Source organism: Suncus etruscus, chromosome 6 (genome assembly GCF_024139225.1).
Source record: "Suncus etruscus isolate mSunEtr1 chromosome 6, mSunEtr1.pri.cur, whole genome shotgun sequence".
Taxonomy (NCBI): Eukaryota; Metazoa; Chordata; class Mammalia; order Eulipotyphla; family Soricidae; genus Suncus; species Suncus etruscus.
In genome coordinates, this window is record NC_064853.1 from 30,471,706 (window position 1) to 30,481,490 (window position 9,785).

Sequence of the window (9,785 nt, forward strand, 5' to 3'; positions counted from 1 at the left end):
CATTACCTCTGTCTTATTACAGCCCTGATATTGTTGCCAAATAGTAATGAAAACGATAATATAATAAATGGCATGACTGACTGACTCATCACTAACTCCCCCATGGTCCACCTGGCTGCCGTCTACATCTGTATCTTCCTACCTTCCTCCACAGTTCCTGTCTTTAAAATGGATCATGAAGCAAATTCCCAGCATCATGTTATTTCAGCTATCAGTTCAGTTAAAATCCTTTGAATAGCTGACTGAATTTAAAATAGCCATTGCAGAGTGGGATAGATAGCTTAGTGGTCATGGGTTAATGTGAGGCATGTACTGGGACCCGAATTTGAACCCTGACACCACATGCCCACCATCCACTGTCAGATGTAGCCCTGTGGTGGTCCCCAGCACCATTGGGCCCAAGCAAGCATCACTGCATGGCTGGCTCTAGCACTGAACCATTCAGTTGCCTGAGTATCATTAGGAGAGCAGAACACAACTCAGGAACCTGCTCTCTGTCAACAATTTTGCTATATTGGGGCTGGAGTGATAGCACAAGCCATAGAGCATTTGTTTGCCTTGCATGAAGCCGATCCGGGACAGATCTGGGTTCAATCCCCAGTATCCTATATGGTTCCCTGAACCTGCCAAGAGTCAGGAGTAATAATCCTTGAGCACCACCTGGTGTGGCTCTCCAAAATCAAACAAAAATTCTACTATAACATCCACTTTGACAGGCTGTGTATTATATTCTGATAAACTACTTATTTTTTTAAATTTTATTTTATTGAAATATTTGTGGTCAACAGAACCTTCATAATTGAATTTGAGATATATAAAGAGTCAAGCCCTTCCCACCAGCAATGTCAACCTCCCTCCACCAATGGCCCCAGAGTGCATCCTATACCACCACCCTTTGCCCCCTGGCCTGCCAGTATAATAGGCCCCTTTAAGTTTAGATTGTTTAAGTTTAGGTCCCTTAATTCTTTTATCATTGACTTTGGCTTGAATATTTAGTTCTGTCCTTATTTATTTCCCTGCCAATGCATCAAAGACCACTTGGCCCCAGCCTTTCTTTGATACTTTCTTTGATACTTACTTTGATACTTTTATAGAAAAATGCTGGAATATGTAGAAAAATAATCAGTGTCCCAAGTTCTATGAAAAAGGTTGGAGTCCCAATTTAAAAGAGATTAAAAAATAAAGGTGTGTGGCAGGGTTTTTTGTTTTTGTTTGTTTGTTTACATGGGCACAACAAAATATGGGGAAAATAGAAAGGAAAAACCTTTGGCCTAAAAACAGGGAGACTTTACCCAAGAAGCATCCTGGCATAGTTACAGGCTTCAGGCATACTAAGTTGTCTAACCCAAAGTCTTCCTCTGTGGTCCCAGTAAAAGTTCTTTACAATCATGGCTGTCATGGTCAGGTTTCTATAGTTAGAGATTCTGGTTTTTGTACAGATCCTATGAGGAAGTCAGGGTGATGTAGAACATCTTCTGGTTTCATCTCACCATTAGGTGGCAATGCAGGAAGCCCTGCACTGAAAGCAAATTGTTGCTGTTACCAAGTGGTCAAGATGTCATACGAACCCATTCTGGAGTAAATTAATGCCATAGCAGCATTAGGGTCTTTCCTAGTAGAAGATCGATTCCTGTGTGAAAAACCATGCTGGTTCAAATTACTCATCTTTTAAAGTTGAATCCTAATGATCAAGTCTTCCTTGATCTCTTCTCCACTCAGAGGATTTTTATTATTTTTTAATTTCTTAATTTTAGAGGGAGGCAACTTTTGAAGGATCTCTTTTTTTCCGGGAACCCGGAGTCTCTACCAGCATGGGGTTTAGCAGGCCTCTGCCATGCCAAAGGCCTTTTTAAGCAGGCCTGGGGGGCGGGGGGTGGGACTTGGGTGACCCCAGCACCCCTCTACTGCCTTGTTCCAGATCTCCTGGGCTTCCCCTGGGCCACATGCCTCAGCAAGCCAGCAAAGTGGGTCCCTTGTAGGAGCTTGAAGGTTGCCCTAGGCTTAACTTGTGGGTGCTGAGAGCTGCTTGGTTGCATTAAAGCAGTCACTGGTAATTTCTTACCAGTCTCTATGTTTAAAACCATGTGGGGGCTAGCGCCTTCGAAGGCACAATATACATTAATAGTTCTCCCTATCCTTGAATTATGTTTTTGTGTATGCAGAATGTCCATTTTGTACTCTGCCCTTTCGCACAGCCCTACAAAAACTCATTTTTCTCTTTAACTCTCTCACCCCCTACTAACATTACTCCACATTTACCCTTTTTACCTTCAGTACTGCAGAGTCCTCAGTCACAGACCAAAGTGGTGCACTGGAGTTAACACCCCCCAACTATTTCAAAAGGCATAAAATGGATAGTATGTCTTTTCAACATTTTATGTGTGTTTTCTTTGACAGCTATAGCTCTTGCTGAATATTTTCTTATACAATGACAATTTTCTCCATTTTTTATCTTTTCTTCTCTTTGTGAACTATTCCATAGAGAATTTGGTAAAAGAGTCCTTCAGTTTAATGCTTATGTTTGAACCAAATCACTGGTATTGTTGGACATGTTCTTATGCCCCCATATCACTGATAACACCACGTGGCTTTATTTCTTGTTTGCATAAGCACATTAAAATGGAAAAATACTATACATACAAATAAGTTCTTATCGAATAGAGATGGGAACACACAAATCTTGTAGTGCAATGGGACCTTACGCCCTGAACATTGTCATAATGATCTGGCACAGGCCTCAGAAGGATGGGCATTCTCCATTCACCCCTGATCTAGGGATGCCATCTACGAAACATCCAAAGTTTTCTATGACATCACCTGAAAGCAATCCTCTACCAGGGAGGACCCTACCACTGCTCTGACATTGACCTACTCAAAAGAGACTTCCCTTAACACTGAGAAGACTTAACAACAACAACACCCTGCTTACTGGACTGGGCTTTCTGCATTGCCCTTTGATTGTGAGGTGAAACTAGAGGATGTTCCACACCAGCCTGACTTTAATGTAGGATATGCAGATTCCAGGATCTTTAATACGGAAACCTGATGCCAACAATAGAGACTGTGTGAAAAAGAAAACTGTATTGGCACTACAGACAATGACTTGGATTGAACAAACTAGTTTGCCTGGAGCCTAGAGTTGGTCTTATGTCAGGAAACTTCAGGGGTAGGGTCTCCTTGTACTTAGGCCAAGGCTTTTCCTTTCCATGTCACCCATATTTTGGTGGGCCTATGCAAACAATATTTGCCACTCTAACATCATTTTTACTGTGCTCCTTTGACTCTAAACCTTAAAAAAAGACACTTAAATTTTTGATGTTAACTTAAACTACTATGCTTGTGCATGAAAATGTAAAATAAAATACTATGCCTTCAATGTTTAAGGAGTCACATAAATTTCATGGCTTTAGATTGCTTTGTGTACGGCTAAGAAATGTTATAATGTACTACAATCTGGGGACTAGTGGGCAAAGTAATTGTACATGGGTTCTGTTGTATTTTTCTTAATGTTCTTTGTAAGTTCAAAATTTAGGCATCAGCAAGGGCATTTCTTCTGAGAACTCTGTTTATGGGTGATTGTCCTTCCACTGTAACTTTACCTTGTCCTCTTTATTTGCATCATTGTTCTTATAATTAAAAATAAAAATAAAAAAAATTTAAAAAAAGTCATAAAAATTTTTAGAGGGAGGCTTTTTTTTGGGGGAGCCCAGAGGATTTTAATGACTTTTTCCCTGTGGTTATGATTCTGATAAAGCACCTACATAGCACTGATGGGTTTTTAGTCATTGAATTTTATCTTTTAATGTCAGCAAGGTCTATAAACAATGTAATATGTAAGAGCTGTAAAATCAAGTAGCATGGATTCATCTTTTCTAACAACTGACTTTTCGATGTTCACCACTGACAACCTTAGTTTTAGTGGATAAAATGAGAATACAAGGGCTGGAGAGATAGCATGGAGGTAGGGCGTTTGTCTTGAATGCAGAAGGATGGTGATTCAAATCCCGGCATCCTATATGGTCCCCCGAGCCTGCCAGAAGCGATTTCTGAGCATAGAGCCAGGAGTAACCCCTGAGTGCTGCCAGGTGTGACCCAAAAAACCGAGAGAGAGAAAGAGAGAGAGAGAGAGAGAGAGAGAGAGAGAGAGAGAGAGAGAGAGAGAGAGAGAGAGAGAGAGAGAGAGAGAGAGAGAGAGAGAGAGAATATAAGACTGAGTTTCAAATGAGACTCTCCAAGTGAGGAACATATAATACTGAGCAAGTGCTCCATACTGAGCACTTTTTTTTTTTTTTGGTTTTTTGGATCACACCCGGCAGTGCTCACAGTTACTCCTGGTTCCATGCTCAGAAATTGCTCCTGGCAAGCTCAGGGGACCATATGGGATGCCAGGATTCGAACCACTGACCTTCTGCATGAAAGGCAAACACCTTACCTCCATGTTATCTTTCCGGCCCCAATACTGAGCACTCTTTTGGTGAGTAAACACTCATTACTGAGTGAAGACTATTGAGTGTGTAATTCTCACTGAATAAGCACTTTGCTGAGTAACTACTCCATACTGAGCTAGCACTCCAAGAACCAATCCTTGCTGAGTCAGTATTCTACTGAGTCAGTACTCACTGACTCACTGAGTCAGAACTCACTGACTCACTGAGTCAGAACTCACTGAGTTAGCATTCTACTGAGAAAGCACTTCTTACTGAGTTGGCACTCTGCTGAGTAAATACTCTACTGGTTAAAATCTCCTTACTGAGTAAGCACTCTACTTAGTAACTACTCTTTACTGAGTAATGACTTTTATTAGAAAGCGTCTCACTGAATAAGCACTTTGTGGAGTAAGCACTGTGCAGAGTATGCATTCTTACTGAGTAAGACATTTGACTATGTAAGTACTCCTTACTGAGTAAGCACTGCATATTGAAGAAACACTCCACTGAATATGCACTTTTTACCGAGCACGAACTTCTTAATGAGTAAGAAACTAAGTACTCCTTACTAAAGTAAACACTGTGCTGAGTAAGAAATCTGACAGAGTAAGCACATTTTTTTTTTTTTGTAGGGGGAGAAGGGTCACTTCCAGCCTTTCTCAAAACTTACTTTTGTCTCTGTTCTCAGGGATCACTCCTGGCGGGTCATTGGGTATTATATAGGTTACCAGAGATTGAACCTGGGCCACCAGGTTGCAATATGAAATGCAAGTGTTTTACCAGCGGATCTCTCAGTCCCTGAAGAAGTACTCCTTACTGAGTCAGCACTGTCCCTAGGTGTGATCACATCACCTAGTATGGAGCTAGAAGAAAGAACCCAGATGTTCTGTTTGGCCTCGTACCAAATGCCTGGTACCAATTCTTTAGGCATCTCCTGAAAAATTTGGTGTAGTTGACAGGTCATCCACAGAGCCCTGGTGGCCCTGTTTCTCAAGGATGAATTCTTTGGCAAAAGGCTCATTGGGTCTACTTTGGATTATTTAGGGATACTAGTGAAAAACTATAATCTTTTATTGGGGGGGCACACCTGGTGACACTCAGGGATTACTCCTGGCTGTACACTCAGAAATCACTGCTGGCTTGGGGGACCATATGGGATGCTAGGGCATTGAACCTTGGTTTGTCCTAGGTCAGCCGCATGCAAGGCAAATGCCCTATTGCTGTGCCACTGCTCTGACCCCCAAAACTAAAACCTTTTAAGCATTAGTTTTAATTTTCAAATTAGAAGAATCCCCTAACAAACATTTCTCATTATAGAATCTCTGGAATGAGTAGAGATTTTTTTTTCAAATATTTTCACTTCATTTAATGAAAATGCATGACATAGTTGATATAATTGACCATAATACATTTGTTTCCAGTTAAGAAGGAACAAAGTTATTTAAAAAATAGAAAAAAAGATAAAAGAAAAGGGAGAGGTGAAAGATTTTTTTTTAAATAAGAAAGAAAAAAGGAAAAGTATAGTAGCAAGCACATTTGTGAAAATTATTGTATCTCCAAGGAAGTTCTTAATATAATAGCAGAAGGTTTTTTTTTTTTTTTTCTTTTCTTTTTTGTTGCAGGGTCAGGAGTAGGGGAGGAAGTGGCAGGAGTTAATGGGAGGGAAACAGCACAGGAAAGTACTCTGTACCTGTCACTCAAGAATCCAGAAGTCCTTTTTTTTTGGGGGGGGTGCATACTCGGTGACACTCAGGGGTTACTCCTGGCTGTCTGCTCAGAAATTGCTCCTGGCAGGCACTGGGACCATATATGGGATGCCGAGATTTGAACCACCATTGATCCTGAGTCTGCCGCTTGCAAAACAAACGCCCTACCACTATCTCTTTGGCCCCTAATAGCAGAAGGTTTAGTAAGCTTTTGTTGTTAGCTGTCCATTCTATTAAATTGGTGTGTTTCTATAGGAATATAGCATCAAACAAAACAAACACCTGGAACCTTCTTGGCCACCTGCTGGGGGTCCTTGCTGAGAAAGGGCTGGACTCAGACAAGCAGGAAAATTGCTACAAGTCTCATGGCCTGTTTAGATCTGGGTCCCCACTCTAGACAATTACTCAGCTATGATCCTTCAACCAACCAGGGTCAGTGTTCTGGATATTATTACCATACTATCTTTTATTTTTCTTAAATCCCAAAGACAAGTGAGACTATCCTGTGTCTATCTCTCTCCCTTTGACTCATAATAGTTTCCATGTCCATCTATGTATAGGAAAATTTCATGAGTTCTTTTTTCTGACAGGTGCATAGTATCCCACTATGTATATGTAACACAGTTTCTTGAGTCCTTCATCTGTTGTATGGCATCTGGGTTGTTTTCAAATTCTAGCTATTATAAATAGAGCTGCAATGAACATAGGCATGCAGAGAATATTTTTGTATTGTGTTTTTGTGTTCCTAGAGCATATCCCTAGGAGTGGTTTAGTTGGATCATATGGAAGCTCAATTTCCAGTTTTTTGAGGAATCTTCATATTGTTTTCCATAAAGGCTGGTCTAGATGGCATTCCCACCAGCAGTGAATGAGAGTTCCTTCCTCTCCACATCACAGCCAGCACTGATTATTCTTGTTCTTTATGATGTGTTCCAGTCTTTATGGCATGAGATGGTACCTTATGGTTTTGATTAGTGATGTGGAGCATTTTTTATGTGCCTTTTGGCCATCTGTATTTCTTCTTTGAGGAAATATCTGTTCATTTCTTCTCATTTTTTTGATGGGGTTAAATGGTTTCTTTCTTGTTAAGTTCTGTCAGTATCTTGTATATCTTAGATATTAGCCCCTTATCTGATGGGTATTGGGTGAATAGCTTCTCCCATTCTGTGGGTAGTCTTTGTATCCTAGTCACTGATTCCTTTGAGGTCCAGAAGTGTCTCAGTTTTATGTAGTCCCATTTGTTTATCTCTGCTTCCACTTGTTTGGACAGTGTTGTTTCCTCTTTGAAAATGCCGTTAGTTGCAATGTTATGCAGTGTTTTACCTACATGTTCTTCTATACACCTTATGGTTTAAGTTTGATAGGAAAGTATTTAATACATTTGGATTTGACCTTTGCTCATGATGTTAGATGGAAGTCTGAGTTCGCTTTTTTGCATGTGGCTGACTAGTTGACCCAACACTGTTGTATTAATTATTAATTATAAAGTCCTAGTGTTGTGGTGAGGCCTCTCTAAGCTTGGCCCAGTGCCTGTCACCCCTTTGCCTGGTGGGTCTATAGATTGTAGGGTTGTTGTAAATCAGCCCCTGATGAAGTTGACTGATGGAGGGATGGAGGATGAGGCCTTTCTCCTCCAGCTCGGACCACACATCTGTTATCCTGTTCAGCCAGCGGTTCTGAGGTGAACGCGGTGGGAAGAAAGCCAACAGGCAGTCAGGCTTCTGAAGAAAATAGCTCTTTATTCCATGAAGAGGCTGAAGCCAAAAGACCTAAGAATAGGCCCCAGGAAAAAAGCCCCTCACCTTCCACAGACCCTTGCTTTTATGCCCCAGAATCAGGTACCACCCAATGGTGGGATCAGATACCACCCAATGGTAGGAGCAGAATCAGGTACCACCCTAGGGTGGGGGCATAATGCCAGGTCACACCCTAGGGTAGGGCACAATCACAGATCAGGGTAGGGTCAGTAACATAATAATCCCATAAAAATCTTTACATACACAACATAGGGTGATGGTGGAGAAATTCACAAAGCAGTCAGATAAAGTTCAGGAGATATCAGCTTTGTTACAAGGTACTAATCGGCATGTGCGTTTTCCACATGGCTTTTAAGCTAAGCAGCCTCTTTCCTGCTCCTCTGCATCCATCCTGGTTGCCCATGCTCTTTCCTCCCCCCCATCCCTATTATTCTCTCTCAAAGATACCCCCTGCCCACCTCAGGTGTGGGCAGGTCTGATCATCCAGGTGAGATTAGCATATGGCATGGGGGGGGGAGGGATAACACAACCACTTGTTGAAGAGACTTTCCTTGCTTCATTTTGCATTTCTTGCCCCAATATCAAAGATTAATTGATTGTATGTATGAGGGTCATTTTCTGAATATTCAAGTCTATTTTATTGATCTGAGGGTCTGTCTTTATTCCAACACCATGCTGGTTTTTTTTTTTTTTTTTTTTTTTTTGGTTTTTTGGACCACACCCGTTAGATGCTCAGGGGTTACTCCTGGCTATGCGCTCAGAAATTGCCCCTGGCTTGGGGGGACCATATGGGACACCGGGGGATCGAACCGTGGTCCTTTCCTTGGCTAGCGCTTGCAAGGCAGACACCTTACCTCTAGCGCCACCTCGCCAGCCCCTCCATGCTGTTTTTTAATGACTCTTGCTTTGTAATACAAATTAAAGTCGGAGAAAACCATGTCTCCCATCTTCTTTCTAAAGTTGCTTTAGCTATTTGTGGGTATTTATTGTTCCAAATGAATTTCAGGAGTGTTTGATACACTTTTTTGAAGAATGTTATGGGTATCCTTAGAGAAATTGTATTAAATTGGTACAGTGCTTTGGGGGATTATTGCCATCTTAATAATATTAATTCTCCCAATCCATGAACAGGTATGTGTCTCCATTTCCTTGTTTATTTATTTGTTTGTTTGTTTTTTGGGTCACACCCGGCAGTGCTCAGGGATTACTTCTGGCTCTATGCTCAGAAATCGCTCCTGGCAGGCTCAGGGGACCATATGGGATGCTGGGATTAGAACCACCGTCCTTCTGCATGCAAGTCAAACGCCTTGCCTCCATGCTATCTCTCCGGCCCCACCTTGTTTATTTCTTTTTTTTTGTTTGTTTTGTTTTGGGGTCACACCCGGCACCCAGCGTTGCTCAGGGGTGACTCCTGGCTGTCTGCTCAGAAGTAGCTCCTGGCAGGCACGGGGGACCATATGGGACACCGGGATTCGAACCAACCACCTTTGGTCCTGGGTCGGCTGTTTGCAAGACAAACACCACTGTGCTCTCTCTCCGGGCCCATACCTTGTTTATTTCTTGAAGCAGTGTTTTGTAGTTTTCTTTGTATAAGTCCTTCACCTCTTTAGTTAAGTTTATTCCAAGGTACTTGCAGGGCCGTGGTCGTACTCGGTGCTGCCTTGATTCCAATCTTCTTACTCCTTCGTTCCCACACTGTGCAGGCATTATTGTAAATGGGATTATTTTTTTAAGGTTCATTTTTTTACAATCATTATTTGTGTATGTTTTTGCATGTTAATTTTGTAGCCTGCCACTTTGCTATACAGATCTATTGTTTCTAGAAACTTTTTTTTAATTTTTAATTTTTAATTATGAGAACAATGATGCAAAGAGGACAAGATAAAGTTACAGTG